The 20,156-nt window shown below is 41.0% G+C and overlaps 1 protein-coding gene across 1 annotated transcript in view; it reads right to left on the minus strand.

Annotated features, from left to right (window-relative positions):
- Positions 1-5,797: 5,797 nt before the first annotated feature.
- The window catches only part of ANTXR1 (ANTXR cell adhesion molecule 1), a 293,533-nt gene continuing 279,174 nt past the window's right edge, over positions 5,798-20,156 (minus strand). Inside the window, exons 18-19 of the transcript XR_014017420.1 lie at positions 10,289-10,426; positions 5,798-5,916 (exon numbers count right to left, since the gene is read on the minus strand). The gene's annotated coding sequence lies outside the window, so the exon portion shown is untranslated. The remainder of the gene's footprint in view (positions 5,917-10,288; positions 10,427-20,156) is intronic.

The following is a 20,156-nucleotide window of genomic DNA, read 5'->3' on the forward strand; positions in this document are numbered from 1 at the left end:
TCTGGACACCTTGGGGGAAACAAAGTTGCTAAAGGAGGGAGAGACAGAGTTTGGGAAGAGAAAAAGTAATCGGGCATAGGGTCTAGGACGAGACATTTAGGAAGAGAAGAAGGGAGACCAGGGATGACACTGACAAGTGTGGTCAAAATGTTAGGAGAACAACCAGCAGGGTTGGGTGACAGAAACCGGGTGAGAAGACAGGAGGAGAAGGGGCTGAGCTGGGTCCTTCTGTCCCCCAGGCCCCCACTCCCATTCGTCTCCTGGGAGGAGACGGTCACCCTGCAGCAACGGCTCTGTGGCCTTCTGGACTCTGGTTGGGTTCAACCAATGGGGAGCACTGGCGGGGGGGTGAGGGGAGGAGGCAGGTGAGCGGTCTGTGTTCCCCTCGCCCTTACCCTCCACCGCAGGCCCGCGGTCCCATAGCTCCCACTGGTTCTGGCAGCTCTTCTGTTACTGGCCCCAGCATTCTGCACCATTCCTTGTGAATTTACAGAGGTGTAGGGTGGTTTGGCAAAAGCCCCTAAGCTTGTGTGTGCCATTTGCATTCCGTTTGGACCACGACCAATAGAGAGGGGATGGGCGACAGTGCTAGATGTTCTGTGAGGAAGGCGGGGACCAGGACGTAACATTTCACAGTTGAGAGCTCTCCTCGTTTCCCCAGAGCCATTTCCCAAAGATGCTGGGGAGGGTGAGTTGAGGACGGAATGAAGCTGGATGAAGTACAGACCACAGCAAGTCCCCCACCTACGAACCTTCAAGTTGCGAACTTTCAAGGATGCCAACGTGCCTTCGCATGTCCAGTCACGTAAGTTAGTTCATAAGTCTGGCGTACGTTGTCACGTGCGCGCATCCTCTACAAGTGGTTGTGCTTTTGTGTACTTTACTGTATAGTACAGTATAGAGTACAGTAGTACAGTGTCTTTATTTCAAGCCCAAGCTGTTCGGAAGCAAGTGTAAAAGCAGCGGTGATGTAGCTGGTATTGCTAAGAAGCGCCAAGCGATAATGATGGAAACAAAAGTGGGGGAAGAAGAAGTAACTGAAGACCCAAAGAGATTTACGACGCAGGAAATGGCGAGGGGATTTCCTTTATTTGAGGAGGCACTATTAGTGCACTATTAGTGCACTGTTAGTTTTTGAGGCACAGGACCCAAACGTAGAAGGGTACACGAAGGTGGCAGCAGCCATTCAGAATGCAATTCAGTGCCACCGTGTCATCTGTTGACAAGAAAAAAAGAGCGACTACCCAGACATCACTGGATCGTTTATTCGAGGGAGTAGATAGAATTGAATCCAACAAGGAACTGGAACCTGTGCCATCAACGTCAGGCGTGAGTGAAAATGCATCTTGCCCTCCGTCTCCTATTGCTGACGATCCCTCAGCTCTACCATCTCCCACCTCCTCTCCCTCCTCCAGTCAGTAACTCTTCTTGCCTCTTCACTAGATGCCAGCCCCTGTATGCCAGCTGTTGTACTGTACTACTGGACTTTTCAGGGTACTGTACTATAGGATTAAAAATGTTTTCTTTATTTTTTGTGTTTGTTTGTTTTTTATGTATTATTTGTGTGAAAAGTATTATAAACCTATTACGGTGTTCATTGGGTACCTAGGCTAACATCATTGGACTTAACGAAAGGGCTCTCGGAACCGAACTTGTTTGTATGTAGGGGACTCCTTCGAGAAGCTTGGCTTTGAAGAGAGTGAGGGAAGCAGGGCAGTAGCTGGAGGAAAGGCTGGGGTTCAGGAAGGTGATGTTAGGGTTGGAGAACCTGGAGCACATTTATAGGCAAATAGGCAGGTGCTGTCAGACAAGGAGAGATTGAAGATGCAAAGGAGCGAATGAATGGTGGATGGAGGGATCGCAGTGGTCCGAGGCCTCAGGATCAACAGGACACGGAAGACTCAGCTTCATAAACGAGGAGACATGTTTCCTTTGTAACGGATAAGGAAGAAGGGATGGGTGGGTGATGAAACGGGGAGTTTGTGGAGTGAGGGGGCATTGACACACCTCCCCTTGGAGGCTTTGATCTTCTTCCTGACAGAGGAGGTTGAGCTCTACCTGAAAATAAAGGGGTGGGGAGTGGGGAGAGAAGGTTAGGAAAAGCTGCTGTAAGGAGGGAAACCAGAAACATCTGGAGAACAATGAAAGGAGGGGTAGCAGCCAGGAGGCCTTTTCTACATTCTGTGGTCCCTAATCTCTCTCACCACGTGGGCCACGCTTTGTGCACTGGTCCATTCTCTCTCCCCTCACAATGGCTTCTGCTGCAGCATTCAACACTGAGTGCACTGTAATTGTGGGGTCTCTTGCCTTTGTGGGGTAATTACTTGTCTTTCAGGATTTCTCAGGATTTCTGGATCTGTTTCTCAAGGAGATGATCCTTCATCAAGTCTCACTGCCACATGTATTTCTTTTGTAAAAGATTCCTGACTTCATGTCTCCCCAAGGACTCTGTCAGGATGATCTCACCTTCTGAAATTGGCAGAGAATAAGCATTCTGATTTCATTCTAGCTCAAGAACAGAAAGGTGGTTGTTAAGCAGAAATTATCCAGTCAGTAATCAGACAAGCCTAGTCACTTTTTCTCAAAAAGATTCTGGCCAAATGCTGGAGATACTTTCTGCAGGTAAGATTGACCTTGAACACACAGACGCCTATAAGAGCCACAGGTCCTGTTTTTTTTTTAAGTCCTGGTTGCTTTCGAGGGCCTCTGTAAAGGAAAAGGAGACCTGGGAGGAGTGGACTAATGTGGAACCTTTCCTATTACAAGTACATAGAAATGCGGGATAAAATGAAAACCAAATTAGTCCAGTTGCTGGAACTGAAGAGGTAATGGAGAAACGCAGCCGGAATTGGTGAGTGGTGCCCTAGCTAGCGAGGGGTGTGAGTGTATCTGTCTGTGCTCTTATTAGACTGGGGTAGAGCCCATGCAGAGATGAAAGTGAAGACCTTGGGCCAGTGCCAGCCAGAGGCCTAAACAAGGAAGAAAAAGTTGGGGGGCTTGCAGGGCTGAACTCTCCAAGAAAGGAGGACTAGGAAAAAAAATCCAGTCGTTGATTAAGGAAGATGCCAAGAAAGTTTGCTTCTGCCTGGATTCTGGGTGAAAAAAATTAAAGCCTTTTGTGAAAAAGTGAAATTCCAAGCTTCCGCTTTGAGAGGTTCTGGAGACAATGTACACTGTCTATGAATTGGGGACATCCTAGAATAAAAAATGCATGTAAAGAGTGGTCCTGGTTATGTTACTGTTAGGACACATGCAGACACAGATGAAAAGTCACTCTGGTCATAGGAGTTTTCCATTGAAAACTCAAGCTGAGTTAAAGATGATCTTTCAGCAAAAATTTACAAAATACCTCATGGAAAGATCCACCATGAACAAGAATTTGCAGATGCAGCAAGCAGGAGTGTCAGCAATCCCCACCTTGAGATCATAGAAAAGCAGTCTGAAAGAGACCATAAATATAGGGATGTTTACATGATTAAAGAGATAAAAAGAAAAAATAGAAGCCACAATGAAAGAATAACCATTATGAAAAAGAGTGGGAGTAATACTGATAATATAATATATTTGTGTTCATGTTCAGGTTTAAAAATAAGTAGACAAACTGAGGAAAATGGGCTGCCACCAACCAACCAACCAACCACCCAACCAACAAACAAAATAACAAAAGCCAACAACATCTCCTCCATTTCACCCCCAAAACCCAAAGTACAAAAAAAGCCTCCGAAAGCCATAAAAGAGAAAGAGAAAATGGGAGGCCCTCATTTTGTCCTTGCATATTTCAACCCACTGAAGTTTAGCGTGGTTTATACACTCATGTAAACTGTACCAGTCAGCACTAGGTTTATCATCAGGATAAGAATGCAGACACTAAACTTTGTTGCCTATGACACCAAAATAATCTTTCTATTACAGTATGATCATGGAAAGAAATGGAAATCCTGGGCCAGTAAAGTTCCTGTGAGCAGCCGCATATGATCACACAGTGGAAGAGAATGAATAGGGAATCTGAGTGGAGTCATGAGATGGGCAAAGGAAGTTTAAGAAAATCGTATAATTGTACAATTCAAGCATATGTGGTAGAGAACTTGGGCGCTGGACATGCCTGGTGGTCTGCCACCATCAATCTAATGAATCAGTGTTAACTTTGCTTCTTCTTGCTCATGCTCTATCCCAGTGTTGCTACAGAGACAGTCGAGTCCATTCTCTTGTTAGTACCTGGATTTGGGTTGCAAGTGACATGGCTGTAGAAAAAAGAAGAAAAAGGTTGGACAGGAAAAAAGAAAAGTGCCATGATTTGAGATTGTATGATGGCCAACATGGACCATCTATGAGAATCTATAGGCAAAATATTCGAAAAAATGAGAGCTTAGAAAGGTTACTGGAAATGATCAATGTACAAAATCATTAGTAAAAAAATTTAGAAAATGTAATGAAAAATACTATTTACAATAACAACAGTAACAAAAACTATGAACTCTTAGAAACAGATGTAATAAAAGAGTGCAAGAGCATCATGGAAAAAAATCAAAACAATTTATTGAAAATATAAAATAAGACCTAAGTAGTTGGAGACAATATACCATGGATAGAAAGACTTGTTATCATAAAAGATGTCAATTTTTGTCCAAATTAAAATCTGCTTGATTCCAATAAAAATTCCCAAGAATTTTTTTACAGAACTTGACAAAATAGGTCTAAATATTCAAACAAAAGAGGGAATGCCGAAAGTATTCAAAAAATCTTAAATAATCATCATAATTATAATGATGATGATGAGAGATTTGCCCTTCCAGATTTCAAAAATGTATACAAAACTATAGCATATAGCTTAAACAGTGTGATATAGGCATAGGATAGAGAAATCTACCAGTGAAACAGAATAGAGAGTGTAGAAACGGACTTACGTACATTGGGAATTTGGCTTATGACAAAGGTAGCATTACAAGGCAGCAGGGATAGAGCAGACTATTTAATAAATTGGTCTTGGACAATAAATTATGGAAAAAGATAAAATAGGATTCCTACCTCACCACATACACACACACACCTCTAGCAGGATTAAAATATAAATGTAGAATGTAAGACTTTAAGATTTTAAGAAGAAAATATAGAGCAATATCTTCATAACTTTAGGGTATGGAAAATATTTTAAAATAAGACAAAATAGGAAAAAAAGTTAAAGAGGAAAGTTTGGTAAATTTAACTACATGAAAATGAGAAGATGTTTGCAACATATATAGCTAATAAAGAACTAGTGTGCAGAATATATATACAAAAAGTCTTGAAAGCTAATGATAAGTATTCAGGCAATAAAATTGGTAATTTATAGAAGAGACAATTGAGTGGGTGAGGATAAAGTAAGGAGAAGCTTACTTTGTTAGTAATGAGGGAAATGCAAAATAAAATAAGAAATCATTTCACACGACCAGATTGACAAAAACAGAAAGTCTGGTAACACTATTGTTTTTCAAACTGTTTGTTATGACCCATCTGTAAGCTGTGAAATCAGTTTAATGAATCACTGCCAACATGACAAAATAAAATCATAATAGAAAGAAAATATCCGCATGTGTTGATAGTAATGAAACAGTAAGTATTTTCATGAAAGTTTTGATTCAGCTTATGTACACACCCACACACATGGGTATATATGTATACATACACATGTGTGCATGTGCGTATTTACGGGGTCAAAATGTAAAATGCATTTTTTACACTGAATGTGGTAGAAAAGTCTGAAGCCTCTGTTTTACATATAGCAAAAACAATATTATATGTTTACAGATCCCATAGGATGTCTGGGAGTGATAAATACCGTGTTAGAAGAGTGGTTTCCTCTGGAGTGGGAGGGAAGAAGACACCGGGTCAGAGTGTGAAGATTTCGCTCCATCTATGTTGATAGTTTACAAAATACATCTGAAACAAAAATGCAAACAGTGTTAATATCTGTTAAGTCTAGGATAAACATGGGTGTCCATTACAGTATTATCTGTACTTTTCCATATGTTTGAAATGTTTCACAATTTAAAAAAAACTTAAAATTTAACCAACAATAAAAGGTATGGGCATGTGTGTGGGGAGGGAAGAAGGACTCATAAGGCTGCAAGAAGCTTGCAGCAAAGGGACAAGGTGTGTTCACGTCTCTGTGGCCAAAAGTCTCAGGAAGTTCTGGGCCTCAGGGCCAGTAGTCTGGGCAGCCAACTGCCCTGTGTTGATGTGGCCTCACTGTTGTCCCTTCACTCTGGGCTGGTATTGTCACCGATTTTGTTCTTCTCCATTAGATCACAGGCCATTTTCATCACCCTCTTCAGCAACCTGCACAACCAGCAACCTTTCCTTGATGTAGGTGTTAATTGCTATAAACTCTCTCCTAGAGCTCCTTCTGCTACATCTCATAAGTTTTGCTGTGTTGTGTTTCCATTTGATACAAGATCCTTTTTGACTTTTCTTTTGATTTTTTTCTTTGATCCATTGGTTGTTCAGGAGTGTGTTGTTTAATTTCCACTTTTTTTTTTTTTTTGGATTTTCCAGTTTTTCTCCTGTTATTGATTTCTAGTTTCATAGTGTGCGGTCAGGGTTTTCTTGTGTGCATACCATACTTGGAATGATTTCAGTCTTCTTAAATTTGCTAAGGCTCGTTTTGTGACCTATCATATAATTGATCCTGGTGAATGTTTCTTGGTTGAAAGTTTTTTTTTTTTTTTTCATTCAGCGCTTTGAATATATCATTCTATTCTCCTGGCCTGGAATGTTTCTGCTGAGAAATCTTCTGATAGCTTAAAACAGCTATTTTGAAATCTTTACTGGGTAGGTCACAGATCTCCATGCCTTTGGCATCAGTTACTGAAAGATTATTGTGATCCTCTGGAGGTGTCATGTTTCCTTGATTTTTTGTGTTTTTCAAAGTCTTGTGTTGCTATCTTCACATTTGAAATAGCACTCACCTCCTCCATTCTTTACTGACTAATCTCTCCAATGTGTCCAGATTTATATATATATTTTGCTCCAACACTGTGCTAGAATTTCTCTGCTGGATACCTGGGCTCCCACAATGTCGCTCTCCCCTGTGGGTGATTGTCTAAGACAGTGTTCTCCAGGGGTTCTTGGACCACAGCTGAGAGGAGCTAGAGCTGGTTTACACACCACTGTAGGATCCACAGTCAGGACTGAGGTCTGTATGTCTACTACCTGACACATGGGTGGATGAGACTCCTCTCAGGTCCCTTGGCATATGGTGATGGATCCCACATCACCCACAAAGACACTTTTATCTGGATGGATGCCAAATTGTTGTTGTGGGGTGGGATACAAGCAAGGGACTTCTTTTTTGGCCATCTTGCTGATATTACTCCCTTAGGATTCTTACTAGAAAAGTTTTCCCATTATTTTTAAATAGTGAAATATATCAGACTTACTAAAAGCTTAGAGAATACTTTACCAATACCCATGTATGCATCATTTAGCTTAAGAAATAAAAAAAAGTGCATTTGAAACTGTGTCTTCCTCTGCATCCCATTACTCACCTCTCTTTCTAGTTCTGAGGTTGGTGTTTATCATGCCCCTGCATAGATTTATTACATACACTTTTAGCTTTAAATAATACATTGCATTACTTTGCATGCTTATAAACTTCATAGAGATGGGATAATGCCACATGTACCCTTCTACAACTTCTTTTTTCACTCAATATTATGTGTTCTGAGATTTATCCAGATAGATACTACTAGCTCTAGTTCATTTTTATGAATATGCCACCATTTATTTATCCATCTAGGTTGCTTTCATTTTTTACTGTTCCAAATAATACTGCAGAGAACATTCTGGTTCATGTTTCCTGGAGCACACTTAGGAGCTTCTGTGGCTGGGTTGAAGGGTAGGCATACTCCCCATATTTCATGGGTAACAGAATGTGAAATGCAAACCTTCTTGTATCTTATAGTTCTGGCAGGGACCTCAAAGTCTGGTCCCAGTTTTCCCTGATGTACATTTTATCTTGTTTTTATTGGTTTGTAGAAGTTTTAAAAATGTTTTCTGGAGACCACTTCTTTGCCGGTTATATTCATTGTAAATGCAATCGCCCAAGTTTTTCTCTTTGTTACTGTTTACTCTGCTTAAAATAATTTTTAAAATTCGAAGTGAGTCAAATTTATGAATCTTTTCCTTTATTGTTTGTGCCTTTTGGGTCTTATTTAAGAATAAGCCCTGTAATGGAAGGATTTCTCTCTTAATTCTAGCAGTTTACTTTTAGTGACATAATAGGTTTTAGTTTATATCTTCTGGTAGTGACCTCTGTGCCCTGGTTCTCTGCTCATCACTGTAAACTATGACTTATAACTGCAGAGACTCAAGCAGCTTCCAGGTCTGCCAGACCCATCTCATTTTAGGGGTGGTGTCATCTTGACCTTTCTCATCTTAATTCTCCAAAAGAATTACCATAATCTAGTCAGTGAGCTTGGTTAGAATTTTTCCAGCAAAAAGGCTTGTTGAAATTCTTCTCTGGAATAGAGTTAGATAGAGATTGATAATTAGACAATACAGACGGTTTAGTATCGGTTTTGGAGCAAGATAGACTGGTTTTTAAAATCCCATTCAAGTCACTCGTTCTGAGTCATAGTTTTTTAATCTATAATATGGGGATAATGGTGTCTAAAGTGGAGAATGTGACAAGTATTAAATGTATAATCCTGGACTTAGAGCAATTGTAATAAACAATGATAGCTAAATTTATTAAGCACTTAATATGTGCTAGTCACAGAGCTAAATGTTTTACATGAATTATGTCACTTGGTCCTTATGACAGTTCTCTGAAGTTAAATACCACTACTGTGATAATGTAGGAGTTAAGGGAAAGGTTTTGGTGGGGTTTGAATCCCAGCTCAGCTACTTAACTGTGTGACTTTCAGCTCTTGCATTTTGGTTTTTTCATCTGTAAGGTAGAAATATGATAATAGTATCTTTGTTAGATTTTTTAGGGCTGCTGTAAAAAAGTGTCACAAGTGGAGTGGCTTAACTCGAAATTTTTGTCTCAGAGTTCTGTAGGCTAGAAGTCTGAGATTAAGGTGTTAGCAGGGCCATGCTCCCTCTGAAGGCACTGGGGAAGGATTTGTTCCAGGCCTCTCTCCTAGCTTCTGCTATTTCCTTGGCTTGTGGCAGTATAGTATTCTTTCTGTGTGCATGTGTTGGTGTCCAAATTTCCTTTTTTTAAAATAAGAACACCAGCTACATGGGATTAGGGGTTCATTCTACTCCAGTATGTCCTCATTTTAACTAAGTACATCTATAATGACCCCTCCAAATAAGGTCACATTCTGAGGAGCGGGGGGAGGGAGGTAGGACTCCAACATATGACTTTTGGGAGGACACAATTCAACTCATAACAATATACATGAAAGCTTGTCATGAAGATAAAAAAGGTTGACAAATGTAGAGAGTGTAAACACTGGTACATAGAAAATGATCAATAATGTGTTAGTGGAGAAAAGGGAACCCTCTTGCACTGTTGGTGGGAATGTAAATTGATACAGCCACTATGGAGAATAGTATGGAGGTTCCTTAAAGAACTAAAAATAGAACTACCATATGACCCAGCAATCCCTCTACTGGGCATACACCCTGAGCAAACCATAATTCAAAAAGAGTCATGTACCAAAATGTTCATTGCAGCTCTATTTACAATAGCCAGGACATGGAAGCAACCTAAGTGTCCATCAACAGATGAATAGATAAAGAAGATGTGGCACATATATATAATGGAATATTACTCAGCCATAAAAAGAAACGAAACTAGGTTATTTATAGTGAGGTGGATGGACCTAGAGACAGTCATACAGAGTGAAGTAAGTCAGAAAGAGAAAAACAAATACCGTATGCTAACACATATATATGGAATCATAAAAAAAAATGGTCATGAAGGACCTAGTGGCAAGATGGGAATAAAGATGAAGACCTATTAGAGAATGGACTTGAGGATACAGGGAGGGGGAAGGGTAAGCTGGGACAAAGTGAGAGAGTGGCATGGACATATATACACTACCAAATGTAAAATAGACAGCTAGTGGGAAGCAGCCACATAGCACAGGGAGATCAGCTCGGTGCTTTGTGACCACCTAGAAGGGTGGGATAGGGAAGGTGGGAGGGAGGGAGATGCAAGAGGAAGAGATATGGGGACATGTGTATATGTATAGCTGATTCAATTTGTTATAAAGCAGAAACTAACACACCACTGTAGAGCAATTATACTCCAATAAAGATGATAAAAAAATAAAGTGTTAGCTCTTGTTACTATTACCATGAGTCAGATGGGGAAACTGATGCTCAGAGAGGAGGAGTGACTTTCCTGAGGTCACACAGCCAATGTATGGCAGAAACAGGTGTTCAATACAGACATGGCTGATCTCAAAATTTCTGCACTGTGCATCTTCATCACCTAGAGGACAGAGAGAGACATTCATTTTTTCAAGGCTCCATTTAGAAGAAGAGGCTCACCTGAATATAATTATGTACAAAAATGTTCTGAAAATTGTGTTCAGTACTTCAGTTGCATATTGCATTGCATATACATTTTCTTATTTTCAAGTAACATATTTAAGATGAAATGGTCATCAATGATTAAAATGAAATAAAAGAAAAATAAGCTATACATCATTGCATCATTTTAGTTTTATTTTTCCTAGCACTTATTTATTGCATTGTATCACTTTTGTTCTATTTTCCTTCATGCTATTTGTTCTATTTAGTATTGCCCAAAGCCGGGTCCCCCATCTCCTTACCAAGGCTGCCTTCCTAGTAAGGTATTCTATTGGCTGTTTTCCTTTCCAATTAATACTTATCTGTCTTACATCCCATATTATAACAAGTCTCTCACCCAGGCGTCCTGGGTAAAAAAATCAATGAGATAAGCTTTGCTGGAGCATAAGTGTCATTGCCCCAGAGGGTTCACAAAGGCTACCCCCTGACAGCCTGGGAACAGGGGGCAGTGAGGTTTGTCCTTAGGGACAAGTGAGAGATGGTCACGATGGGGCAGGCTTGGTCACCTTTGGAGGTTGAGAACCTTTACCACCTCTTGCCGTGAGACCAAGTCTTCACATTTCCCATAGTTTCCAGGGTGGCTAGTCCCATCTCTCCATCCAGGTCCCACGACAGGGTCCTTGTCCAGCAGTCACTGAGGAATTAGGATTTCATTTTCCTTTTTTTCCCCGTGTGGTTCATTGTGCCGCCAATTCTCCCCAGTTATGCTGAGGTGAGGATTCTCGGATGTTGGAAGGAAATTTCCTCACATTTTCCATTCCTTTCTTCCCAGAGGCAGTTTGCTGGCAGAATAATGGCCGCTTCTCTTGGCAGCCAGATGAGAAACAGAGCTTAACGCAGAGGTGAGAACAACGCTTATGTGGCTAGTGCTCTTCCTTGGCATTTAAAAAAAAGTCAGTCCAACTTGGGGTCATTTATTTTTGAAAAGTGAAGGAAAATGTGAAACTTTAAAAGGAGAGGAGGTTGTGGCTGGAATGACAGAGGTCACGTTTCTCTTTTCTCCTGGGTCATCAACACTCACCCTTTCGAGTCACAAGCCCTGGCCTGGGTCTCTGATGGTGGATGCGCGTGTGGCCTCCGAGGACCGGTCCTCCGCCTCCTCCTCCCCAAAGGCCGCCTCCCCCAGGTCCCGTGCCCAGGGACAGGCCCACACCCCAGTGCCCAGCCATCGCTCCCACGGGTGTCACTCACTGTGTGCCTCCCTTCTTGCTCCAGACGGCTGTGATGTCAGAAGGGCAATATTCACTTTAAAGGGCTTCTACAAACACTGCCTCAAATTCAGTCCCTCACTTTCCATTAAGTTCTTGCTTAAGGAATTGCTATCACGTTTAAAGAAAGTGATAAAATAAAAACAATACGTTTATAAGGTTATGATAAAAAAGCAGACAACATTACAGAAAAGCAGACAAAATTCCCATCTCTCCGGCCATCGCCCCACAAACCCCCGTCCTGTTGCCGACCATGCTTAATCATTGCTTTCTTTCTTTTTTAAATTTAGTTTTTATTTTATTAATTGTGGTTTAACGAGTGAAATAGTTCTACAAGGCTTGTTATTAAAACAGCAGAACAAGTTTCTGTTGAGGATGATGATTTTAGTGATCTAAAATTAGACTGTGGTGATGGTTGCACAACTCTGTAAATATATTAAACCCATTGAGTCACACAATTTACATGGAAGAATATAACATAAATTATATCTCAACAAAGCCGTTGTAGAAAGGGGAGGATAAGAAACATTTCCAAGAAAAACTTCCTGAAACCACTCCCGCTTCACTTCCCAGGGGCAACCGCTTTCAGTTAGGGTGAGGTTTCCCACCATATCTCTAACTAGTTTGCTTGCACTATTTTTGACTATTCAGCTTTAGGCATTCACTATTGACTCCCATTTAAAAAAAGACGAAGCTTTAATTTTCTTTCATATCACTTACTCCGGCCCCCACCATACCAAATGCACACTTCCCATCCCCTCTCCTTCTGGTATACTGTTATCAATATTCTCGTTAGCTCAGTGTTCTGTGTTTTCATTAGTATGATGACAAAATTTCCATCGGCAGCTGCCCAGTAGTGTGTCATGAAAGAGAGCATCTGAGGGCTCAACTGATTCTTAATTTCTCAACCTCCTTGAGAAATGACAGTTGATTTACAATGTTGTGTTAGTTTCAGGTGTACAGCACAGTGATTCAGTTTTATGTGTGTGTGTGTGTTCTTTTTCAGATTCTTCTCCCTTTTAAGTTATTATAAAAGATTGAGTATAGTTCCCTGTGCTATACAGTAGGTCCTTGTTGGTTATCTATTTTATATATAGGAGTGTGTATATGTTAATCCCAAGCCCCTAATTTACCCCTCCCCCTCCCTTCACTTTTGGTAACCCTAAGTTTGTTTTCTATGTGTATTTGTTTTCTGTGTGTTTTGTACATAAGTTCATCTGTATCTTTTTTTTTTAGATTTTACATATAAAGGATATCATATGAAACAGTACTTGTCTTTCTCTGTCTGGTTTACTTCACTTAGTATGAGCCATCCATGTTGCTGCAAATGGCATTATTTCATTCTTTTTTATGGCTGAATAATATTCCATTGTATATCTTTGTCACATCTTTTTTATCCATTCATTTGTTGATGAACATTTAGGTTGTGTCCATGTCTTGGTTATTGTAAATAGTGCTGCTATGAACATTGGGGTGCATGTATATTTTTGAATTAGAGTTTTCTGTAGATATGCCTATCCAGGAGTGGGATTGCTGGATCATATAGCAACTCTATATTTAGTTTTTAAAGAAACATCCATATTGTTCTCCTCAGTGGCTGCACCAATTTACATTCCCAGTGTAGGATTTACACTTGATTGATAGTTTGACAAGGTGTACAATTCTCTGTTGAAATGAAACTTTTCTCAGGAATTTGAAGGCTCTGTCTGTTCCAGTGTTTTCTAGAATTCAATATTTCTGATGCAGTGTCTGAGGCCAGTTTGGTTCTGGTTCCCCTGTAGACATTTTATTTTCCCTTTCTAGAAGCTTCTAGGCTATTTTTCTTTATCTTTGGCAGTCTTGAACCTGTGTTTCTTTCTCTCATTTTCTCTCTCTCTCTCTCTCTTTTCTGGGACTTCTACAAGTCACATGGATTAATTCTATATGTCTCTCTTTTTAAAAAAAAATTTATTTATTTATTTGGCTGCACCAGGTCTTAATTCCCAGCATGAGGGATCTTTGTTGTGGCACATGGGATCTTTTAGTTGAGGCATGTGGGATCTTTTAGTTGTGGCATGCAGGATCTAGTTCCCTGACCAGGGATGAAACATGGGTCCCCTACACCAGGAGCATGGAGTCTTAACCACTGGACCACCAGGGAAGTCCCCTATATGTCTCTTATCTTCTTTCTTTTATTTAATATTTTCCTTTCTTTTTATTCTCTTTGCTAGGAGATTCTCTTAAGTTTATTTTCCAATCATTCTGATAATTTTAAAATTTCTTTTGGATTATTCCTTTTATTCATATTACTGTATCTCACTATTATTTTCTGTGGCTTTGTCTCAAATCTCTCTGAGGATACTAATTAGCAATCTGCTCTGCTCTGAATTACCCATTTCTTATTGTTTGTGATGGTCTTTCTCTGTCACATTGTAAGCTTCCCTCAAAAGTCTAGTAAATTTTTAGTTGTTTGGTTGTATTTAAGAATGAGGCAATAGAAAAAGATGACTGGGAGGTGTGTGCGTGAGGGAAGAGCTTGTTAACTGGTAGCTTTGCTTTGGAAAGCTGGGAAGGAAGTTGGACTTTACCAAGGAGACTCCTAATGCCTACACTGGCCACCCTAGTTTTTCACAGTTTGTCCACTCTTCAAAGAGAAAAACCCTCTTATTTGTTTGGAGTAGGGAGGAGGGTGATTGGAGAATATCAGATGACTAGGAGTTTTGCATGAGGTGGAGGCAGGGGGTAAGTTGGGGGACAGCTGTTTTCTTGTTCCATCAGTCTCCTTGTTTTCGTCTCCCCCCATCTTACTCTCACTCCCTGACACTTGGCATTTCTGAGTTGGGAGCCTCCCTGGAGCTGTTCAAGGCAAGAGGTCTTGTTCTTTAGCTGTGGCCCCTTCTATGAGTCCTGTAGGCTGTTGCATCCTCCACTGTTTCAACCCTTGCCAGTTCCTTATGTATTATTTTATGTCTTTCAGAGATTTATCAAAATTCATGGTCCATTGATGGATACTCCCACTCTCTTTATTGTGATGGACTTTAAAATGCTTTTACTGTCATTTTAATGAGGTCTTGTAAGGCAGTAACAGCAGTGTATTATCTTGAATTAGAAACTGTTTGCTTTGATAGGTATAGTAGAAAGATCTTGAGTTCGTTGACAGATCTGGGTTCCAGGTACATAGTTCAATGCATTTTTATGCCACTTCATCCCTTCTATCGATAGCTGTGGCTTTGTTATTATGTGGAAGACTGGAGAAACACTAAGAGTGGGCAAAGCAATTCATCTGTCTGAGGCCCAGGTCCTTCACTCTTAAGTCATTCATGCAATTCATAAGCATCTACCCGATACATGGTTTTGTGTTAAGTGATGGAGAAACAAATATGAAGTAGCCATAGTCCCTTCATGTTAGGTATTTGGGGTGGGGCTTGAATAAAGACAAAAGAATAAGATTTTATGGTGAGTGCTATGATAGAGATATGTAACAGTTGATGTACCAGAATAGAGGAAGGTGGGGACTTCCCTGGTGACGCAGTGGTTAAGAATCTGTCTGCCAATGCAGTGGCTATGGGATCGGGCCCCCGGTCCGGGAAGATCCCACGTGCCGCGGAGCAACTAAGCCCATGGGCCACAACTACTAAGCCTGCACTCTAGAGCCTGAGTGCCACAACTACTGAAGCCCGCACGCCTAGAACCCGTGCTCCACAACAAAGAGAAACCACCACAATGAGAAGCCCACAGACCGCAAAGAAGAGTAGCCCCTGCTGGCTGCAACTAGAGAAAGCCCACACGCAGCAACGAAGATCCAATGCAGCCAAAAATAAACAAATGAACAAATAAATAAATACGATAAATTTATTTTTAAAGAAAGACTAGAGGAAGGTGAAATTATGGAAGGTTTCACAGAGGAAGTGATAATCAAGCTTCTACAAGAGTTCTCCAGATTGGCAAGGGAGAGGAAGGCATTCCAGGCAGAGAAATGAGCACGTATTTAAGCATGGAGCCATGACAGAGCTTGGTGTTTTCTGGAAACATTCCTGAATAATAATAATTCCAGTAATAATTCCATGTAACTGGGAAGAGCATAGGTACTTGTGGAGGAATGATGAGAAGTGAGACTAGAGAGTTAACAGTGACAGCTAACATGTCTTATATGTACAATTACTATGCACATTTACAGATGAGAAGACAGAGACACAGACTCACATGACCTTAACGTCCCCCAGTTAATAAGTGGGGGAGCTGGCATTTGATCCCTACCAGTCTGACCCTAGAGCTTATTCTTTTTGTTCAGGGGTTAGATGGTCAAGGACTTTATTAAGGAGTTTGGGTTTGTTCCTTCAGACACACTTTAAGGTAAGGGAGTGATGTGATCAGTGTTGTGTCTTAGAGACATAACTCTGGAGTTATCGTTTGGAAGGCTGTTAGGCCAGAGTCAGGGAGCTCAGAGAGCAAGTTAGGGGATGATTGCACCATGTATCAGGCAATGGATGAGGGCTCCTGAGTTTAGAAGGGAAATAGGGCTGCAATGGAAGAGGCAATTATGAAAGTTATTTCAGAGGCAGAATCCACAGAACTTGGACACTGACAAGACATGGGAGTTAGTTAGGAGAAGATGGGGTCAAGATTGGCTGGCTGGGTCCTGGTGGTTTGTTTGTTGTAGCCAGGAGTACATGATGAGCGTGCTTGGGAGAGCAGAGAGGCAGAGAATGGGTCTGTGTTGAACATGGTGCAATTGAGGCAACTGTACAATATCCAGGTAGTCAAGTCCAGCAGTTTTTGGAAAGATGAGTCTGGAACATGGGGGAGACATCTGTGTGGGAGGTACAGAGCTGGGAGTCACTGGCTCATAAGGAAAATGAAATCATGGGGGTGGATATGAAGAGTATGTGGTATGAAGAGAACCAAGGTCAAAGTCCTGGGAAGCATCAGAATTTATGAGGATCATGCCTGGAAAGTTGTTTGATGACATCCTTGAGAAGAGGTGGAGGGGTGTGGGAGAAGTTAGGAATATTCCAGCACTGCCACTGGACCCTGTGGTGTTTGGGGCTGAGGGCTGAAGGGAGGTGGCCTCAGGGGACAGCAGGTCTCTGAAAGGCAGGATGAGGAGGCCAGGGGTGAAGCCATGATGCAGAAAAGAGTTTTCCCAGAAATGAGGACTCCAGGAGGAAGAGAAGAAAGGGGTGGCAGGGAGGAGAGCATTCAGAAGCATTGGGGAGGAGAGAGTACGCTTGACCATGAGTTGAGTGACCGAGGGCACCATAGAGGGTGGATGAGGGAGGGGCAGGAGTCATTCCAAAGTGGCTTGTCATGTGGTGCATATATGCGATGGAATACAACTCAGCCAACAAAAGGAATGAAATAATGCTGTTTGCAGCAACATGGAGGGACCTAGAGATGATGATACTAAGTGAGGTAAGTCAGACAGAGAAAGACAACTGTCATATGATATTGCTCGTATGTGGAATCTCAAATATGCTACAAATGAATTTATTTACAAAACAGAAACAGACTCACAAACATTGAAAACAAATTTATGGTTATCAAAGGGAAAGGGTGGGGGAGGAGCGATAAATCAGGAGTTTGGGATTAGCACATGAGAATTACTATATATATAAAATAAATAAACAAGAATGTCCTACTGTATAGCACAGGGAACTACCTTTGATATCCTGTAATAAAGCATAACAGAAAAGAATATGTAAAAGAATATATATATCAATATATATTTGAATCACTTTTCTGTACGCCAGAAACTAACACAACATTTTATTTTTATTTTATTTTTAATAATTCATTTATTTTTGACTGCAATGGGTCTTCACTGCTGCGTGCAGGCTTTCTCTAGTTGTGGCGAGCAGGGGCTACTCTTCCTTGCAGTGCTCAGGCTTCTCATGGCAGTGTCTTCTCTTGTTGCGGAGCACGGGCTCTAGGCATGTGGGCTTCAGTAGTTGTGGCACACGGGCTCAGTAGCTGTGGCGCACGGGCTTAGTTGCTCCGCGGCTCGTGGGATTTTCCCGGACCAGGGCTCGAACCCGCGTCCCCTGCATTGGCAGGCGGATTCTTAACCACTGTGCCACCAGGGAAGTCCTAAATACAGCATTTTAAATCAACTATACTTCAAGAAAAAATAAAAATAAAAACAAAGTGGCTTCTCTTCTCTCAGCTGCTTTCAGTCTCTAGTCTGCTCCAGTGCCTGCAGGTGGTGGTCAGCCCTGTAGACCTCCTGGGTTGGATCTGGGTTCCTGAAGTGCTGATGTGCAGGAACCACTGTGTACATTTACATCCAGTATTTGACTTCCCCTGACCTGAGGACAGATGTGGAAACAGCAAGCTTGGCCAACCAAAGTAAGCAGAGAGGCTTACAAATCCAAACCTTTCTGTTTTCACTGGAACGTCAGGACCCAGCTTCATTCCTCCAATCTGCTCTGGTCCAAAGGAAAATGGGCCATATCTATTCTTTGAGTAGAGTGTGATGACTGCATGCCACATGTTCGATGGGCTGGTCTGGACCACCACACATCCTGGTCCCTGGCCACTCCTGGGGCCTCCTTCCAGACTCCATGCAGGTGTCTTGATTGGTTACTGAGTGTTTCCTGAGCTTCTCACAACAGCCCATCCAGTAGGTATTATATCGATCTTGTTTGCAATTAGAAAAAAGCGAGGCTGGAGATCACACAAATACGAAGTGAGAGAAGTAGAATTTATTTTATTAAGCTTTTCTTTTGTTATGAAACATTTCAAACAAACAGAAACATTCCAAATATAGCATATCTGATACCTTCTGTACCCACTGATGGTTCTATAAGACCCTAACGTTGAGCCATTCTTGCACCAGATTTTTTAAAGAAAATATTAATATATCTAGTTGAAGCTTTCCGTCTCCCTTCCTGATGTTTTCCCCTCCCTATCTCTTTAAAGCTAACCACTATTTGAAGTTGGCATTTATTATTACCATGCAAATATTTATGTTTTATTGCATATATTGTATTAAAAACAATCTCTGCTATTATTTTGCATGCTTTCAAGGGTTGCATACGTGGTATTAAACTCTGCATTTCTTTTTTATTTTTGGATTCCATTTGAGTGTATTGAAGATATCCATTGGAGATCATAGACATGTTCACTTCAGCTTGCATTGAGCAATCAGCCTTTGTCAGCTCTGACATGAAGTGATCATAGGCTATGAAAGTTTAGTATCTCACAATTCCCTTCCAGTCTTAATAACTCAGAGCTATAACTCCTTAGCTCCTAATTTGGATGTTTAGGTCAATTTCCTTACTTCCTTGGTTAATACTTTATTGTTGGAAATTTGTCTTGGTCAAGGCTTTCTTGCCAAACCATTCTCTATAGTGAATGAAACATGTACAGTATTTTCCATAGTGCAGAGGTGGGGTGGAGGATGGGGAGAAATGTGGGTCAACCAAAAAGTCAGAGGACATAGGAATATCAGAACCTTCTCGACAATGTTTGCAACAGTCTCAAGGTTCTTTATTACTCCTATTTCTTCTTGATGAGTCTCTCCTCTTTGGCAAAAAGAACTCTCCTGGTATTGAATTCAACAGGAAGTGGAATGTTTGGGCTTTATTGAAAGTATTTCCCATGTTTTGCCAATTTACCATGAATCAAAGACAATGAAATAAAATATCACAGCGATCTTCATCAATGATGAGCTCTTCTGCTTCTGGAATAGTAATGTACAATGTTTTCTGCAGATTTACAGAATGTCCAGAATTTTCTGTAGTGATGGAAGTGTTCAATATCTATACTGTGCAGTATAGTAGCTATGAGCCACTAACCACGTGTGGCTATTGAGTACTTGAAATGTGGCTGATGTGACTAAGGAACTGAATTTTAACATTTTATTTATTTTTTAAATAATTTAAATTAGAATAGCCTCACAGACCTGGTGACTACTGCACTAGACAGCACTGTTCTAGAGAATTTAGACCAATATATGTTGAGAGAGGGACTTCCCTGGTGGTCCAGTGGTTAAGACTCCATGCTTCCACTGCAGGGGGCAGGGTTCCATCCCTGGTTGGGGAACTAAGATCCCACATGCTGCGCGGCCAAAAAAAAAAAAAAATGTATTGGGAGAGTTTCAACAAGTCTTAATAAATCAAGTGACTTCACATTAAATTGCAATGGATTTATTTGCTCTTTCTTTCCCCAAATGTGAAGTTAATATAAGAAACTGGTTAGCTTGTAAACTATTGTACAGAGTATTGTTTCTCCAAGAGCTTCGGCTAATCTGTTGTTTGTAGTCAGCATATTCTTGCGATTCTTGTTGGAGTTGATGAGTCTGCTTGCACTGTCATTGTCCCTGGCCTCATGGCTCACTCAGTCCACGTCATTTCCTAGCTCTGTTGATTCTGAGTCCTTTCAGCGCTGGTTGTTCTTTGCCACCCTCTGCTCCAGCACAGCCTCCCTCTGAGAGATGGGCAA

This window comes from Mesoplodon bidens (assembly GCF_964165515.1).
Source record: "Mesoplodon bidens genome assembly, chromosome: 14".
In the NCBI taxonomy this organism is placed as follows: domain Eukaryota; kingdom Metazoa; phylum Chordata; class Mammalia; order Artiodactyla; family Ziphiidae; genus Mesoplodon; species Mesoplodon bidens.